Below are 20053 nucleotides of genomic sequence, written 5' to 3'. Positions count from 1 at the left end.
ACATTTGATGAACCAAATTGAAAAGCAGGCAGAACAGGTAGATCACTTATGACATCAAGTGATCTTTCGTAGGAGAGGTTGGGTGGGCTGATGCATTCATGAAACTTAACCAACCATCCTGATTTCACACTGTCTAGAGTCTTGGTGCTGATAAATCAGCCTGGTTCTACATTGTTACTTGATTTCACTGTATTTAGGTATATAGTATGTGGTCTTTAAGATGTATTTCTAGGACACTCGGTAGACACACATTTATTTTATCTTTAATCAGGTGGTTCAGCATTCCCTCAAAGTTAGTTGTGTTATTCTGTTGTTAAAGTACTATGTTGTGTTTCTAAAAAATTCACTTTATTAAAGGCTGATATGAATACAAAACGATTCTTTCTTCACAAAGGTTGTTTAAAGCCACAGTAGGTATTCCTAAAAGATTGCCTTTCTTGGTTGGTTATTTTACATCAAAAGAGAAAATAAGGCTACTGTTGTGGATTAACATATCATGTTGTAAATGTTGTTGCTATTAAATATCAAGGACATAGAATGCCAAAACGGTAGTGGCAAAGATATAGGATAGAAGTAATGGGATCCAATAAGATATTTTTGAAATGTGCCTATTCATATGAGTTCAGAATGGGTGTAATTGGCCAACTCAGGTAAATTTTTTTTTCCCATCTGGAATATTTTTGTAAATAAATTATGATTTTTTAAATGCCCCCAAATTTCAAATGTCCCTACTATTCATCTGTGGTTGACTAAAAATGGCCACAAATTCTTTGATACTCTGCTCTTTGAAAGGTATGATCTAGTTTCCCTCCCTTGACCCTGAGCTGAGCAGAGATGCTGAACCAGTCTTGGGTCTAGACATTAGGAGACTAGAAGCTCTGATCTGGTTTTCTTGGACTCTCAGTTTTCATGGAAGTAGTTTGATAGCCCTGAGGCTAACACACTATGAGGAGACCCAAGGCAGCCACATGGAGAGGCTATGGGGAGAGGTTGAGAGAGAGAAAGAAAGAAATTGGGGGAAAGAGAGAGAGATACCTAGGCTGTCCCCTTCCCATCTCTTCAAGCCCCCAGACTTTTGAGTCATCTCAGCTGACTCCCCAGACACTGATGAGCAGAGACAAGTTGTCCCCACTGTGTTCTCTCCAAATTCTTGACCCACAGAAGAGTGAGACATAATAAATTGTTGTTTTAAGACACTAATGTTTGGAATAATTTGTTATGCATAAGTCAGTAATTGAAACATCATCTTTCAAGTATAGATAGTTTCAGGTTATACCTTATAAATTCCTAGGTGTTTTCTTTATGGCACCTAATAATACCTCCAATCTTCAAACTTACAATTCCTTCTTTAGTCATATTATGCCTCCCAACCCAGTATATACTCAGTAATCATCTGCTTACACCACTATCGCTCAGTAATCATCCGTTCAAACTAGTGTGCCATTTACTTGGAACAGAAGGGCCCACAGCACTATGTTGTGCCCTTTTTTCTGTTGGCATAGCATGTGCAATTAGGCTCACTAAATTATTTAAAAGAAAGAATTTGTGCCTCTGCTCATGGAGATTTTCTTTAATTGATATCAGGAAAAAGTAGACTTCTTGTTAGCGCCAATGAAATGTTAAAAACATTGATGCTGGCTTCCAAGCAGTACAATATAATATGTATTTTGATAAGTCTGATTAGTGACTGGACTTACTACCCTCCTTTGTGTGCTACCAGAAACTATATAATGTGCCTTGAAATTGACTGGCATATGAAATTTTCAGTAAATACTATTTATCATCACCCCTCCTTTTAAAAAATTTTTTGCTGCTATGTCATATTTAAACTTTTAGAAACCTAATGCCAGTTAAAACCATAGTCTGTTACACACATATCTTTTAACCATTGGCAACGTGCCCTTAGCAAAGCAACTGCTTTAGTGGCGAGCAGTTAAGGAGAAATTGGAAGTACAGTAGATTGTTGGTAAGGGGTTTGCAAGGTTCCTCCAGCAATTTGCATTTAAAGAGCTTGTATTAGAAGCTTCCATTGAAGGCAATTCATTTTCCTTTTAAAAGAGGTGTATTTAGCACAGGAAATCAAATTTACTTTTAAAATTCACTCTCTGTCCCCAGAATTATGTCAGATACATGCTAACAGTTGTTTAATGTGCCAACAAACTGGGGTGTTTGTATTTAGTATAAACAAATTACAAAATCCACATGAATATGTGAAAAAAATTCTCTTTAGATGAAGTCAATTGTGCTCTGTATGCTTAAGGGTCTCTTTTATTAAATGAATCTCTGATGCTCTGACAAAACAAAGGGTGAGGAAATTCCACACAAGGAAAATTGCTGTCGTTTAACTTGAATATAAATTGAGCGGTAGAAGAATACCAAATTATTCCATGTCTCTTAAAATGGTATAATGAAGGGCTTATGTGTACTTCATGCCTCAAGCAAAAAGGAGTTTATAGCCCTGATTTCAGCTGCATTTATTTTCAATCACAAAACCACTACAGGCTTCAGCACAACTTATAATAAGGGATGCCCAAGAGGAAGTTGAAGATTGGTGGGCTGGCTGGGCTAAGAGGCAGGTGTAGTTACCAGCAGCCTTCATGGGGCTTTGCATCGTATGTGACTCAAATGTTGCCACAAGTCACAAAATTCATACTCCCAAATGACTGTGGGACTTTTAGTAGGAATAGAAAGGGTTTTGTGGGAATTTGCCATAGTTCTCTAAGCTTCCTCAAACTTGGATTCTGCTTTACAAGATAAACTATGTCCAGACCCCAAGGAAACTGCTGTGTAGAGTGTGTCATGCTTTTAGTACAGCGGTCAGCTTTAGACTCACTTCGTCACCGGTATGCTCGAAGAAAATTTATGGAGACATTTCTTCCTACTCCTGAGACAAAACAGTTGGCCCAAGTTCTTTCCTTGTAAATACCTCTGACCTGGAGCGAGACAATTGTTATCTGTCTAGAGATGCTATTGGAATTACTCTTCTTCTATGGATTTTAGATGGTGCTATTTATGTCAGTGCTCTGATGCGACGCAGTATATGTAGCTGCAAAGCTACCTACGAAGTGACACAGGAAATTTGATTCACAGTGATGGCAGCTGATCTACATCACTTTTTTGTTTCTCATCTTAGAGGCCATCTCATAAAATCTACGTGCTTTGGCCAAGCTCTTCCAACAGTCTTTTAGCCACCACATGAGTTAGTTCCTGCCTCTGTGCGTTGACTGATTGCTCTGCAGCAGCTACATGGGTGTTTCAGAGTTGCACTGCGGGCTTTTCTGTGTTTTTTTTTTTTTGGCTGATGGGCTGTTTCAACTGCCTTGTCCTTCCGGGTAGCATCTCCAATTTGGCTCTGATGAACACATCTTTAGTCGTTCGAGAGAAATCTTGAGTGAAAATTCTTTGTGATAGAAATAAAAATTTGTCTCCCTCTCCCAGCATGGAAAATTTTCTGCCTCAGAAAGCAGCAAAAGACTTGGAGGAAGTAGATTATCTCATTTTAATGAACAAGAAGCCAACAAAAACCTCATCATCCTTGCTGCTTTCAAGTCCCTACAAGTTTGATGAATTAGAAGACAAAATTCAGAAAAGAAGACAAGAAATTCTGTTTGCATCTGTCATATTACTTGACCATGACGAAGCACATGGTTTATTACAGGCTGCAGTGGACAGTTCAGCCCTGTTTGCCAAGTTTTATTGAGCACCTGTTCTGTTCTGGGAGCTATACAAGGTAAACTGGTTACAAAAATGAATAAAACATGGGTTGCCGGTGGGGTTCTCTGGAGAGCAGAGACTGAGATGGAGTGAAGAGTGCAGGAACTTTTTGCAAGAGAGTCACCCCTGGAAGGAGAGGGTCGTCAGACACATTGAAGACCTGACGGTATGTCGGCTGGGCCAACAGGAAGTTCCAGAGCAGATCGCTGTTGGAGGAGTGCGTACAAGGGGCTAGACCTCCGGTGTTGGCTGAGGGCCACTTCATGGACAGTCTGACCTCTTGTACCACTGCCTGGCTCAGTCATTAACTGGCGTCTTCTCAGAGGAGAGCATGAATGCCACTTGAATGCTAAGGGAAATCCCAAGGAAGCCAACAGTTGGAATCTGTCAGGTAACCAACTTCCTCCCCCTGGTCAGCAAGTCCTTTCTTGAAGGGGAGCTGAGCATCACATCACCAGGTCCGCCATGGTCTACCCCTTGTGCCACACAGATCTAGTTTTCCAATGATATATGGAAACAGCTCCTCATGGCTCTGATGGGCCTCGCTTCCTGACGGGAAACTTGGATAGAGGGAGGTTAGTGTGACAAAGTAGAGCCCGCATCTCTGCAGTTGACTCAAGGCCACACCTGGCACCCATCATGCCCCTCCTCCTCTCTCCATTCTAAATCCTCTTCGCCCTCAGCTACCACCTATGTTGGTTTTAGTTCTTTCCGAAGAGTCTGACTCTCTGTGAAACAAGCGTCTCTGCCCAGGCTTGTTACTTATTCCCATTCCGGTGGGCAAAGGGTGCCAGAAGGTGTTCCCACTGGGTCACCTGAGCTCATACGTTCCTCCTTGTTTCTCCTGGGTATCAGGAAGCCTTCCTCCTCATGCTGTTCAGGGTCAATTACTCCTGACAAAATGGTGACTCCTTGCTTGCTGAAGAATCCCGAAGTGCTCAGGGGGTAGCTGTAAGCCTGAACTTCAATGAGACCCTCGCTGTGTCCCCTGGTGACAGCCTGCCCCCTTTGGGAGCAAGGGCATCTCATCCTGCAGAGCTCAGAGTTGTGGAGACAGGAATCTATAGAACACCCAAGTAGATCACTGGGAGTAATAGTAAGTGGGGCTAATTCTACTTCTATCCCTTGGTTCCAGACCCATGTATTCTTCCTGATGGGAACACAGCCATAGAGAGGTCTCTGATTCAATGAGTGTACTGCTTCTTGGAGGATGGGTTATATCCTTACAAGGCATTGCCTCTGAACTGGTGCTTCAGCTGCCGCTTCACCAGGCTGTTTATTACTCAGGCTGGCAGTTTCTGGGTGATGTGGGTAAAATAGAATATGATTTAACTAGTCAATCCTATGGTCCTGGGCCCACTTTTTCGCTCCTCTATCATGATAAAACATGTTCCCTGGTTGGATGTTATGTTACATGGAATCCCATACGTGTAGATCAGGCATTCCATAAATTCCCACATGGTGGTGCTTCCCCGTGGGAAAGAAAGCCAGCCCCACCAGGAATAAGTGTCTATTCCTGTCTATAACTGCTGGGATTTCCAAGATGGGAGAATCCCAATGAAGTCAGCTTGCTACCAAGTGGCCAGTGGGTCTCCTTAACGAACACTGCCATAACAAGGGGTTAGCATTGGTCTCTGCTGTTGGCAGGTTGGACATTGGATGTGGTTTGACAGTATTAGCTAGATTGGCCTTGGTTAGTGGGAGGCTGTGCTATTGGGCCCATGCATAATCCCTATTTCAGCCAGCAGCTGTGGTCACTAGGCGTGTGCATTTGGCCAGCATTGTAGTAGATACTGATAAAAGCTAGCTAGCAAAAACAGGCCAACTCGTTTTATCTACTTGGTTATTTACATGTACTTATCCCATTCCTCTATCCCCGAATTCCTTGATTTGATGATTGAACTCCAAGCTTTCAATCTTTTTCCTTCTAGGTCTCCAACAAACAAGACAAGCCATCTTCCACTCACAGGAGTCCATCTGTAGTCCATCTCAGGCTATTCTTCCTTCCACACAAAGTGAATATGACCAGATATGCCACATAATCCCATGGAAAAGACTTTCCCTTTGTAACTGTCTCTCAGGACCACTCTGGAGTGGGAATGTAATACAGCTGCCATACCATTTTTGACTTGCACATGCTGAACCAATCCATCTGTAAACTAAGTTTGGGCATTTTCCTCCTCTTTCATTTGATCATATAGGACTCCCTCTCTCTCCCCTGATACAACCAGAGGTATGAGCTGGGGGCAGGATGCTGGTGAAACTGTGATGGGTGACACGGTGGTCTGGGCTCCCTGCTCATGCAGCTTGCTGGGCCCTCTCATCCGGCTGACGCTCAAGCTGGGATGTATGTTTCCATTTTATGATGAATTGCTGCTGGACTCTCATGACTTTCCAATTTGGCAGGTTCAGTTTGGCAGTACAGTTTGGGATACATAATCACTTTGGTGTCCCCTGCTCAAACATTCCAGTTCTCTACCATGGCTCAGTAGCACTCTAAGACCCACTTTTCAAAAAGTGTGTATATAGTGGGCTTCCGTGGTGGCACAGTGGTTTAGAATCCGCCTGCCAATGCAGGGGATGCAGGTTCGAGCCCTGGTCCGGGAAGATCCCACATGCCACAGAGCAACTAAGCCTGTGCGCCACAACTACTGAGCCTGCACTCTAGAGCCCGTGAGCCACAATTACTGAGCCCACACGCCTAGAGCCCGTGCCCCCGCTCACCGAAACTAGAGAAAGTCTGAGTGCAGCAACAAATACCCAATGCAGCCAAAAATAAATAAATAAATTTTAAAAAAAAAAGTGTGTATATAATTCTCTATTGCAGATGCTTCAGAACTCTGCACTGAGATTCTCCCTCTTGGGCCTGTCATAAACTCTACCCTCTATCTCCTTTTCATCAGTGATATCTCCACTATCATGATGTCTGCCAGATCTTATGGCCCAAGTGGCAGAGCACTGCCTTCTAGAGCTGCTGCAGAGCCCCGTCTTGCTCTTGACTCCACTCAGATATGGCAGCTTTCTGTGTCACCTAGTTAACAGGCTGAAGCACACCTAGGTGTGGAATATGGTACCCTGGAACCACAAGAAGCCTAGTAAGTGTCATGACTCCTTCTTTGCAGTAGGAGATATTAGATACAGCAATTTCGTTTGGAGGGGTATCATAGAATATCCCTGACCACTGGATCCCCTAAAGACTATACTCAGCTTGCAGGCCTCTCAGTCTTCATGGGGTTTACTTCCATCCTCCGGAGCATAAGGGTCATAGCAAAGTCTCCAGTGTGCCAGTCACCTCTTGTTCATTATGCTCTATCCACATGATGTCATTGACATATGGATAGCTATGATGCTCTGCAAAGAGGTCCAAACGGTCCAGATCACTCCAGATTATATTATGACTGAGAATGGGAGAGTTCACATAGTCTTGGGGCACAACTAGATATTGTTGTCCTTTCCATGTTAATGTAATGTGTTTCTGATTCTCTTTCCTGAATGGGATATATCAAAATGAGTCTTCCAAGCAAATGACTGCATAACATGTTCCTGAGGCCATATTAAGCTACTTAAGTAAAGAGACACCACAGCTGGCACAGCAGCTGCAGTTGGGGCTGTTACTTAGTGTAGCATGAAGTAGTTTATAGTCAGTTTCCAGAATCCATCCAGTTTCTGCAGGGGTGAGACCGGCAAATTAAACTGAGATATGGTAGGAATCACCATCCTGGAATCCTTTAGATCGTTAATGGTAATGTTAATCCCCAGCGCCCCCAACCCCACCCCAGAATGCAACATTGGTATTGATTTGCTCTCCTGGCTGTAGGGAGGTTGGTGTGGCATTTCAGAGATTTCCACTTGGCCTTCCCCACTATGACAGTTTTAGCCCACAGGCCAGAGACCCAGTAGAGCCTGGGATTCCAACTGCCAGGTGTGTCAATCACAATAATTCATTCGGGGACAGGAGAATTAAGTCAGACTTTGGCCAGGTCTTCAGTTATTAACTCCCCCCATTTGCCCCCCACACTAAAGCGTGATGATGCTTCAGGTCTCTGGGAGTCAATGTCATCTCGGATTCTGTGTCTCACAGACCTTACAAAATCTGGATATTTCCATTTCCAAAGCGTACAGCCCCTCAAGTACATGGCCAAAAGTTACTTTGAGGATGGACTCAGGGAATCTATATAGGACATGCCTGCCATGGTGTTGCAGGGTAATTCTTCCCGGGGACCTAGACACTTCTTCAGTCAACGGGTTGCAGATCTGAAAACTGGCACAGGTAGGGAACTGAGCAAAGGATCATGGATTTTTATTTGGATGACTGTCCCCATTTTCTTGCTTCTCCATCCTTGCTTTCTTCTTACTGTAGATATTAAGCAGCGCTTTTGTTGACTGTCTGTCTGTTTTGCCCCTGGGGGACAATTAGCCATCTCTACAACTCTCTGAGAGTCAAAGGCACCTGGCTTGTAGTGACCAAGAACCATCACATGGCCTCTATTGCTATGAAGGAAGCCTGCTCTGTGACCACCTTCTGTATCACCAGCCTTGGCCTTCTAGTGATGCTGGTAGCTCTCTCTCGCCAAAACATTCCTGTTGCTTTGTTGAATGGTGTGTTCTCTGGCAGTTCTCTTGCCTTCACATAATATATCCATTCCAGCATATCCACCTCTCTCTGCCTTTTTATTCCTCCCTCTGTTGTTTCTAATAGAAGTTCAGAGATTTCAGCTTTGCTCAGGGCAGGCAACCGCTTCCTTCAGGCCGGTAGAGGCCACATTAGCAGTGAGTTTACCCCTAGTGTCCTCTCAAGGGTATCGAATCCCATGTCCCGAGGAAGTGCCCCAAGTCTCTGAATTGTTGCTAATACACTCTTTTTTTCTTTTCTTTAACATCTTTATTGGAGTATAACTGCTTTACAACGTTGTGTTAGTTTCTGCTGTATAACAAAGTGAATCAGCTACACGTATCCATATATCCCCATATCTCCTCCCTCTTGCGTCTCCCTCCCACCCTCCCTATCCCACCCCTCTAGGTGGTCACAAAGCACTGAGCTGATCTCCCTGTGCTATGCAGCTGCTTCCCACTAGCTATCTATTTTACATTTAGTAGTGTATATGTGTCAGTGCCACTCTCTCACTTCGTCCCAGCTTACCCTTCCCCCTCCCCGTGTCCTCAAGTCCATTCTCTACGTCTGCGTCTTTATTCCTGTCGTGCCCCTAGGTTCTTCAGAACCATATATATATATATATATATATATATATATATATATATAGTTTTTTAGATTCCATATATATGTGTTAGCATACGGTATTTGTTTTTCTCTTTCTGACTTAGTTCACTCTGTATGACAGACTCTAGGTCCATCCACCTCACTACAGGTAACTCAGTTTCATTTATTTTTATGGCTGAATAATATTCCATTGTATATATGTGCCACATCTTTTTTTTTTTTTTAGCATCTTTATTGGAGTATATTTGTTTTACGCTGGTAAGTTAGTTTCTGCTTTATAACAAAGTGAATCATCTATACATATACATATATACCCATATCTCCTCCCTCTTGCATCTCCCTCCCACCCTCCCTATCCACCCCTCTAGGTGGTCACAAAGCACCAAGCTGATCTCCCTGTGCTATGTGGCTGCTTCCCACTAGCTATCTGTTTTACGTTTGGTAGTGTATATATGTCCATGCTACTCTCTCACTTCGTCCCAGCTTACCCTTCCCCCTCCCCGTGTCCTCAAGTCCATTCTCTATGTCTGCGTCTTTATTCCTGTCCTGCCCTTAGGTTCTTCAGAACCTTTTTTTTTTTTTTTTTTTAGATTCCATATATATGTGTTAGCATACAGTATTTGTTTTTCTCTTTCTGACTTACTTCACTCTGTATGACAGTCTCTAGGTCCACATATTCTTTATCCATTCATCTGTCAATGGACACTTAGGTGGCTTCCATGTCCTGGCTATTGTAAATAGAGCTGCAATGAACACTGTGGTACATGACTCTTTTCAAATTATGGTTTTCTCAGGGTATATGCCCAGTAGTGGGATTGCTGGGCTGTATGGTAGTTCTATTTTTAGTTTTTTGAGGAACCTCCATACTGTTCTCCATAGTGGCTGTATCAATTTACATTTCCAACAACAGTGCAAGTGGGTTCCCTTTTCTCTAAACCCTCTCCAGCATTTTTTTTTTTGTAGATTTTTTGATGATGGCCATTCTGACTGGTGTGAGGTGGTACCTCATTGTAGTTTTGATTTGCATTTCTCTAATGATTAGTGATGTTGAGCATCCTTTCATGTGTTTGTTGGCAATCTGTATATCTTCTTTGGAGAAATGTCTATTTAGGTCTTCTGCCCATTTTTGGATTGGGTTGTTTGTTTTTTTGATATTGAGCTGCATGAGATGCTTGTATATTTTGGATATTAATCCTTTGTCAGTTGCTTCATTTGCAAATATTTTCTCCCATTCTGAGGGTTGTCTTTTTGTCTTATTTATGGTTTCCTTTGCTGTGCAAAAACTTTTAAGTTTCATTAGGTCCCATTTATTTATTTTTGTTTTTATTTCCATTTCTCTAGGAGGTGGGTCAAAAAGGATCTTGCCATCCCCTCTTCTCGGGCACCCCAAAACAATGTTCTCTTGCCTCTTAGGCAGTTCCAGACTTTTTCCCGGACTCCTTCCCAGCTAGCCGTGGTGCACTAGCCCCCTTCAGGCTGTGTTCACGCAGCCAACCCCAGTCCTCTCCCTGGGATCCGACCTCCAAAGCACGAGCCTCAGCTCCCAGCCCCGCCCACCCCGGCGGGTGACCAGACAAGCCTCTCGGGCTGGTAAGTGTCGGTCAGCACCGATCCTCTGTGCAGGAATCTCTCCGCTTTGCCCTCTGCACCCCTGTTGCTGCGCTGTCCTCCGTGGCTGCGAAGCTCCCCACTCCGCCACCCGCAGTCTCCGCCCGCGAAGGGGCTTCCTAGTGTGTGGAAACCTTTCCTCCTTCACGGCTCCCTCCCACTGGTGCAGGTCCCGTCCCTATCCTTTTGTCTCTGTTTTTTCTTTTTTCTTTTGCCCTACCCAGGTACGTGGGGAGTTTCTTGCCTTTTGGGAAGTCTGAGGTCTTCTGCCAGCGTTCAGTAGGTGTTCTGTAGGAGTTGTTCCACATGTAGATGTATTTCTGATGTATTTGTGGGGAGGAGGGCGATCTCCATGTCTTACTCCTCCGCCATCTTTAAGGTCCTCCGCTAATACACTTTAGGTCAATAAAAACAGCGCTCGAGGAGCTGCATTCAGGGAACTACATCTGAGAAACTTAAGTGCACCTGCATCTGATGTAGATGGAGTCTGAGCCTGATTCATAATGGCATGAGAGTTTGGCAAGTCCTTGAGAGAGAGTGGGTGTATTTTGTATGTGGGAGAGATGTAAGTAACTGTAAATAATAATACCGAGGCCAGAGGGCAGACTGTGGTGGTTTTGAAATATGCCTGAAGATGTTTTGATAGTCTTCCCATGAAATGGTGGGATCTAGTCCTCTGCTCTTACACTGGGTGGGCCTTGGTGGCTGCCTAGGGAAGCCCTCCACTAAGTTTTGAGTAACGTATTTTCCAGCAATAGTAAATAGAGCAACGATCGAACTGACAAATATCAAGTATGTTTCTCTCTATCAACAGCACTAACTAGAAAATATAATGTAAGGTAAAGCATCCAGAATAGCAAGAAAGAAACCAGGAAAGGGCTTGGCAATGAGTGTACAAGATCTTTACAGGAAAAGAAGTGTTGAGCTCTAATAGGGGACATAAAAATTAGATCCAAAGGAACCTGATTTAAAAGCAAAATTTATGCAGTGAAAGAGCACTGGATTTGACTGTATAATATTAAAGATTTCTGTTCAGAGAACTACATATGACAAAGCTAACAGATAACAGAATGGGAGAATATATTTGTGAAGTCTAAAATTGACAAGGGTTTAATATTTATATTCTCCAGCAAACTTCTATGTCAGCAGTAAAAACATTAAAAAAAATAAGCAAAGGAGATATACTAGAAAGAACATGAAGCCTGAACAAGTAATAAATTTATGAAGAAAAACTCAAACTCTTTAAGAATCGGGAAAAAAGCAAATTAAAACCAAGATGAGGGCTTCCCTGGTGGCGCAGTGGTTGAGAGTCTGCCTGCCGATGCAGGGGACGCGGGTTCGTGCCCCGGTCCGGGAAGATCCCACATGCCGCGGAGCGGCTGGGCCCGTGAGCCATGGCCGCTGAGCCTGCGCGTCCGGAGCCTGTGCTCCGCAACGGGAGAGGCCACGACAGTGAGAGGCCCGCGTACCGCAAAAAAACAAACAAACAAAAAACCCAAGATGAAATAACACTTTATGACCCCAGATTAAGACAGTGGATAATATTAAATATTGATGAGAATGTGACAGGCTGGGACCTCTCATTCACTGATGAGGGAGTATAAGTATGGTAGCCACACTGATAAAGACTTTAGAGGTATTTTGAAGAAGTAGGTGTGCATATTTCCTATAAACCAATGATCCCACTCCTCTCCCTAAAAAGATTGCACAAGGCGGTAGAAGATGAATCAGTCAGAATCCAAACAAGAAAATAAAAATTAAGCTAGCATTTCAAATTGGGGTATTTAATACAGGGAGTTGATTAAACAGGTGCTGGAAGGATAAAAGAGGTCAGAAAACACTGGGGTGACTCAGAGATTAGTAGCTGTGGGTAGCAGCTGCCATTTCTAGAACTGGGGGAAAAAAAGGAAAAAAGTCGTGTGGCACAACATAGGGGCTTTGAGGAAGGGCTCTTCAGGGTTGGTGCCGAGACCTCTGAGAAGAAGGTGCTATAGGCTGGTGCATGGACCACTGAAGGGGTACCAGCTGCTGCACAGCATCCTCATCTTCTGCTCCCAGGAGGTGATGCTGCTGCTAACATCTCCGATAACAGCTCTGGGCTGAAGCCCTAAAGGCCGGCTGCTGATGGAAGAATGCCAGTAGAAGCTGTAAGCAGGAAGAGAGGCCCTTCACCCCTCCTCATGCTTTGTGTGATCTCCTGCCAATACCTTCTATTGGAAGAACATAACCAGAGGCAGCTGGCAAGGGGATCTGGGAAATGCAGTTTGCAGAACCCAACCTTCAGAAGTGTTGGCTAGAGTGAAAGGCAATAAGTGAAAGATTTACATCCCAGTATCACTGTGGTAGCAGGAGATTGCAGCCAAAGTGGGTGTCCATTGCTAGGGGAATATTAAATCAAATGTTGTGAGTGCAGAGTATGGAATACACAGCTGTGAAGAGCAGACAAGTACATGTGAGTAAGCAACATGGATACATCCCAAGAACATTGTTGAGAGAAAAACATAGGAAGAAGCATGAGATTTAAAGTACTCCACCATGTATGTACATTTAAAATCGTAACAGGAGCTTCTAGGTGGGTGAACTCAGGAAGGTGCTATGCGGGTGGGGCGCCTGGAGAGGGCATGGAGCTCATGGCGCCCTTCCCCCATACCTTGCCCCATGCATCTCTTCCATCTGGCTGTTCCTGAGTTGTATCCGTTCATAATCAAGTGGTAATCTAGTAAAAAATAAATAAATGTTAAAAGCCGTAACAAAACAATACTACATATTTAAGAGGTTGCACACGTATTTGAAGATACAGATATTATGTATTAGAAGGGGTACCAAGGCTGCTTGCATACAGCACAATTCCTGGAATTATGCAGTACAGTAGCTCTGCTGGTGGCCTATGCTATGGAGAGAAACAGATGTGGGAGTTAAAAAGAAGAGTAAAAAAATAAGTAAAATAAAAGAAGTCATTAATAAAGGGGGAAAAATAATGTGCTATGAATCAAGGAACATAAGTCTCTATACTTGAGGGCTTTAAAGTAAGCTTTTATTAATCCTATTTATTGCAGATTTTTTTTTCTCATTTTGTCCTTTATTTTATTGTTTTACAAGACATCTGACATTCAGAGTTTTTGCTATCATTTTAGTCATTGATCTTTTCCTTCCTTATTTCGGCTAGTGATGGATTAAAGATGCCATTCCTCCCACTGAGAGTTGGTGTCTATTTCTCTTTCCTCTCCCCTAGGATCTGGGCTGGCCTTGTAATTTACTTTGACATGCAGCATATAGAATATAGGGAATGATATCTTGTAACTTTCAACATTGGGCCTTAATAGATCAGCAATTCTCATATAAAATAAATAAGCTACAAGGATATATTGTACAACACAGGGAATACAGCCAGTATTTTATAATAACTATACATGGAGTATAACCTTTAAAAACTGTGAATCACTACGTTGTACTCCTGAAACTTACATAATATTGTACAGCAACTATACCTCAATAAAAATGAAGAATTAAAGAGATCTGCAATGCTCACCTTTATTGGTTCCTTGGAGCCCAGCTGCCACGTTGTGAGGTGCCGAGCCACGTGAAAAACCCCATCAGGGAGAACTGAGGCACTCCAGTTGACAGCCTTAGCTGACCTCCCAGCCAGCAGCCCTCACCAACTGCAAGCCCCAGGAAAGAGACAGCTTGGAAGTCCTGGCACTGTCGAGCCTCCAGATTTCAGCAGGCTTAGTCAACACCACTTGGAGTGTTAGAACTACCCAGCTGATCCCAGTCAACTCAGAGCCTCTCGGAAGACTGTGTTTGTTTCAAGGCACTAAATTTTGAGGTGGTTTGTTAAATGGCAATAGATAACTGAAACACTCCATTGCTTTGATACTGAGAAAATCCAGATATCAATTAAACGTTTTATCTATATTTTCTTCTAATTTTTTAAGAGGCACATAGAGTTTTACCTTAACTATTATGTTTTCAGTCAGCCAATTGACTCAGCTCCAGTTTTAAAAAATTTGAATAATCATCAATTTATTGTTTGCCTTACGGACTATAAGCTCGTATATGCAGATTGAGTAGTTGAACTGTCAGCACATCTCTGAGAGGTCAGAAATAAATTTCTTTAATTTTTATCTTATATTGGAGTATAGTTGATTAACAATGTTGTGTTAGTTTTAGGTGTACAGCAAAGTGATTCAGTTATACATATACATGTATCTATTCTTTTTCAAGTTCTTTTCCCATTTAGGTTATCACAGAGTATTGAGCAGAGTTCCCTGTGCTATACAGTAGGTCCTTGTTGGTTATCTATTTTAAATATAACAGTGTGTACATGTCAATCCCAATCTCCCAATCTACCCCTACCTGCCACCATTCCCCCTGGTAACCGTAAATTCACTCTCCAAGTCTGGACTCGGCTCCATTTGTTAGATAATCCATTTGATAGTTTATTTATTCACTCAGTTTTTGCTTTTTTCTAAGATACTGAAAAAAAGGTTTAGCTTAGTTTTTTTCTCTTTTAAGTTAATATATGCCTATTCTAGGAAATGGGCAGCAGGCAGAGCTAGAGTCTGCTGTGAGGACAACGGCTATTACTTGATGCATTTCCCACAATTTTTTCTCTCTATTTGTATATAAATGGTAGTATCCAGTATATCTCATTTTATAGATCAAGGATACTACGTACATTGTAGAGTTTATTCACTGTACATGAGTACCCTACTGAGAAGGTAGATGGGTACTGAAAGCAGGGCTGCCCCATACCAGGGGAAAAGGTGCCTTTAGTGCCAGCAGAGATTCTATCCGTTTATCAAGCCCTGTGCCCTTGGGGCTGTTTTCACCCAATGGGGGAGCCTTTCCCAACTTTGATTCTGTTAATGATCTGCTTGCTCTGTTGTTGCTTAGCACAAGCCTTGCCCCAAGTTACTAAAATCTGAGAAATGTTTTGAAGAAGGAAACTACTAGATTTGGGCACAACTGAATACAGTAGTCTCCCCTTCTCTGCAGTTTCCATGGTTTCAGTTACCTGCAGTCAACCTCAGTCCAAAATATTAAGTGGAAAATTCCTGAAATAAACAACTCATAAATTTAAAATTGTGGGCATTCTGAGTATCGTGATGAAATCTTGCACCTTCCCTTCTGCTCTGTCCCACCGGGACGGGAATCATCGCTTTGTCGAGCGTATCCCACCCATTGGTCACTTAGTAGCTGTCTCAGTTATCAGATCAACTGTCACAGCATCACAGTGCCTGTGTTCAAGTGACCCTTATTTACTTAATAATGGCCTTCAAAGCATGAGAATAGTGATGCTGGTAATTTGGATATGCCAGAGAGAAGCCTTAAAGTGAAAAGCCTGTAAGTGAAAAGGTGAAAGTTTCGACTTTGTACAGAAAACAAAATCGTATGCTGAGGTTGCTAAGATTCACAGTAAGAAGGAATCTTCTATCTGTAAAAACGTGAAGGAAAAAGAAATTCACGCTAGTTTTGCTATCGCGCCTCAAACTGCAAAAGTTGCTGCTACAGTGCATGATAAGTGCGTAGTTAAGATGGAAAAGGTATTAAATTTGTACAATCTTTTGAGAGAAGAGAGAGAGGCCATATTCACATACCTTTTATTACAGTATATTTTTATAATCATAGTTCTATGTTATTATTATTGTTGTTAATCTCCTACTGTGCCTAATTTATAAATTAAACTTTATTGTAGGTATGTATACAGGAAAAAACAGTCTATGTAGAGTTCAGTACTATCTGTGGTTTCAGGCATCTACTGGGGGTCTTGGAAGGTATCCGCATGGATAAGGGGGGATTACTGTATAAGAAATATGGGAGAGTGAAGAGACAAAAATAACTCTGAGTTTTTAACATTAGTGTTACCAGTATCACTGAAAGGGAAGAAGGAAGGGCTCTGTAATGGGGTTGAATAGTGTCCCCCCAACATTTATGTTCACCCAAAATCTCGGAATGTGACCTGATTTAGAAAAAGGATCTTGAGATGAGGTGTGCCCTAGATCAAAAGACAGATGTCCTTATACAAAGAAGGAAAGACACACACAGAGACACAGGGAGAACACCCTGTGAAGATAAAGGCAGAGGCTGGGGCATCTACAAGCCAAGGAATTGCAAGGACTGCAATGTGGTACATATGTACAATGGAATACTACTCGGCCATGAAAAAGAATGAAATAATGCCATTTGTAGCAACATAGGTGGACCTAGAGATGGTCATACTAAGTGAAGTAAGTCAGAGAAAGACATATCATATGATATCGCTTACATGTGGAATCTAAAAAAAAGGGTACAAATGAACTTATCTACAAAACAGAAATAGAATTACAGACATAGAAAACAAACTTATGGTTACTAGGGGGTAAGGAGGGGGAAGGATAAATTGGAGATTGGGATTGACATATTACACACTACTATATATAAAATAGATAACTGATAAGGACCTACTGTAGCACAGGGAATTTGACCCAATGCTCTGCAATGGCCTATATGGGAAAGAATCTAAAAAAGAGTGGATATATGTATATGTATAACTAATTCACTTTGCTGTACTCCTGAAACTAACACAACGTTGTAAATCAACTATGTTCCAATAAAAATTTAAAAAGAAAAGGATTGCAGGCAACCATCGGAAGCGAACACAGAGTCTCCCTCAGAACCTCTGGAAAGAGCCACCCCTGACAACACCTTGATTTCAGACTTCTGGCCTCCAGAGCTATGAGAGAATAAATTTCTATTGTTTTAAGCCACTAAGTTTGCGGTCATTTATTATGGCAGCCCTAGGAAACTAATACAGATAGCTATAACCTATTTTTCATTTAGAGCTTACTGTGCCAGGTGAAGTTGGACCACAGGAAATGGTCAATATCTGACCATTCAACCTAATAGTTTATATATCTAGCTTATTTAATTTTCTCTGCCACACACACACAAAACACTTTCTTGGATACATTTGTAAGAACCACTTGAAGTATCATTATCCTTATTTTACACAGAATTTGAGGTTCAGAGAGGCTAAGCAATTCACTCATGATCTCACAGTCAATAAATTACAGAAGTGGAAAACAAACTCAATATTGTCAGTCTAAAACCCATGTAGTCTAGTTCAGTGCTTCTCAAATGTCAATGTGTCAAAAATTACCTTAAGGTTCTTATTAAAATGTAGACCATGATTGAGTGGGCCTGGGGTGGGGCCTGAAATTCTGCATTTCTAAGATGGTCCCTGATAATATGTCAGCACTGCTCATGATCGGATCACATTTTGAGTACTGAGGGCAAGCATCCTGCCTTCCTTGACACTTGAAGGCCCAGGATAGATTACCTGATAATGTGATTTCTTTTGGAGTAATAATTATGAGTTCCTATCATACCCAGGTGGAGTCATAGTGCAGATGGTTGAAAATATGAGGCTGGACTATTTTGGAGAAATGAGTGTTGGATGCATAGCTGTGGAGTCATCAGCAAAGTAGATGGTGGAAAATGTGAATGGATATGTATAGCTAATTCACTTTGTTACACAGCAGAAACTAACACACCATTGTAAAGCAACTATACTCCAAAAAGATGTTTAAAAAAAACACGTGAATGGATGAGCTGAAAAACAATTTATTTGGTTTAAAATTTTTTTTATAGTTCATACCTTTTTGAAGGAATTGATTAAACAAGGAAGGAGAAACCTAGGTATTCTCTGCATGATAATTTAAAAATATTTTCTATTCATAATGTATATTCTCAAAGCATCACTTTAAAATGTCTTAACTGGATAGGTTTAAGTGCTATAAATTAATGTTGCCTCATGGTGAATTCATGGGGACCCACATGCCTAATTAATGAAATTCTTAGGACCAGAAGTTTAAGTGGATGCTTTAGTAGTACTTCTCTCACAAGAGTTTTGGTTTAATGGAGCCACTGAAGGAACTGGGAAAAAGCTAAGGTTACTCTCATTTTCTATGGCCAAGAATGAATCTGAGCTCAGAAGTGTCCAGATATGTGGGATGTCGCTAAGGTGCAGCAGCAATGTCACAGACGAAGAAACGAGAAAGTGGAGGGGGAAAATATCTTTAAGTCTTTAAAGAAATTTTTTCTTGAACACTTGCATAGAATTCTGGGATTAGTCTGTCTTTGTGAATCAGTAATGAAATTCACATTACTTTCAAATCTACTATAAAGGATTTCTTTATTTCATTTGCTATATATATATATATATATATATATTTTTTTTTTTTTTTTTTTTTTTTTTTTTTTGGCGGTACGTGGACCTCTCACTGTTGTGGCCTCTCCCGTCACGGAGCACAGGCTCTGGACATGCAGGCCCAGCAGCCATGGCTCACGGGCCCAGCTGCTCCGCGGCATGTGGGATCCTCCCGGAACGGGGCACGAACTCGTATCCCCTGCATCGGCAGGCGGACTCTCAACCACTGAGCCACCAGGGAAGCCCTGCTATATTTTTTTTATACAGCAGTTTCTTATTAGTTATCTATTTTATATATATTTCATTTGCAATATTTTAAGAGCTAATTTGTAACATCTGCCTAAGTAAACAGAACTTACTTGAAAAGTAGAGAAACAAAACCATGTGTCTGAAAAATTGAACACAAGTACTTGAGAGATTAACTAAATCAAACCCAGATGGACATGTGGCCCTGTAGAATCTCAGGAGTTTTCTTCCACACTGTTTGACAAAGGCCACACTATTAAAGTCAAGTAGAATCTTCAAGGCCAAGGAATCCCTAGCATTGAATATATGATTAAGAAAATAACAGACGGTTTCCATTGCATTAGCTAAAGACACGTAGAGACATTTTCTCTGAATCCCATGGCTCAGAGGTTTCTTAGAAGAAACTAGCCATAGTACCTTGGCTTCTGGCTGACTTAGAATACTGTTATTTTAGAAAGGCCTAAATTGTTCACTTGTGAGTAGTTTTTCTTGGAGATCTCATGCAAGTATCAAACATTTGAGCTCTTTTCAGATCCTGAAATCCATTACCACCAATTATGACTTGATAGAATTATCTTTAAGTAACATGTATTTACAACCACAGATGTTTTTATAGAATATATATGTATATTTTGTTCAGTAAATCAGAAGGGGAAACAAATGTGGGGAACCAAGATAAGAATGATTTCTTCATAACATATTCTAGGCGAAATCCTTCAAGGTGATTTAATAGTTCAATTCAAAGGGATCTTGATAGTAGCTAATTAAGATTGATCAAATAATGAAGGTCACTGATCTCCATCTTACTGTGCTATATTGTAATCATTCAATGATAAAATAAGTTATTGTCGGGAATTGTGATCTATTCAGTAAGTAGATTTGAATACTTAAGCCAGTGATTCTTCTACACATGTAAGATGAAGCAAGATGCCCAGATTGAAATGAAGATTTCTGTAATAGGGAAGAACAGATCTGACTCCATATTGGATCTGTTTCTTTTACTTTAACCTTTGTATTCTATTGCTTTTGCTACAAGTAAATCACTAAAAGAACATTGCCTTCAGCCTGATATATAC

This window comes from Globicephala melas, chromosome 5, assembly GCF_963455315.2.
Source record: "Globicephala melas chromosome 5, mGloMel1.2, whole genome shotgun sequence".
NCBI classification, from domain to species: Eukaryota; Metazoa; Chordata; class Mammalia; order Artiodactyla; family Delphinidae; genus Globicephala; species Globicephala melas.
This window is presented reverse-complemented; position numbering follows the sequence as displayed.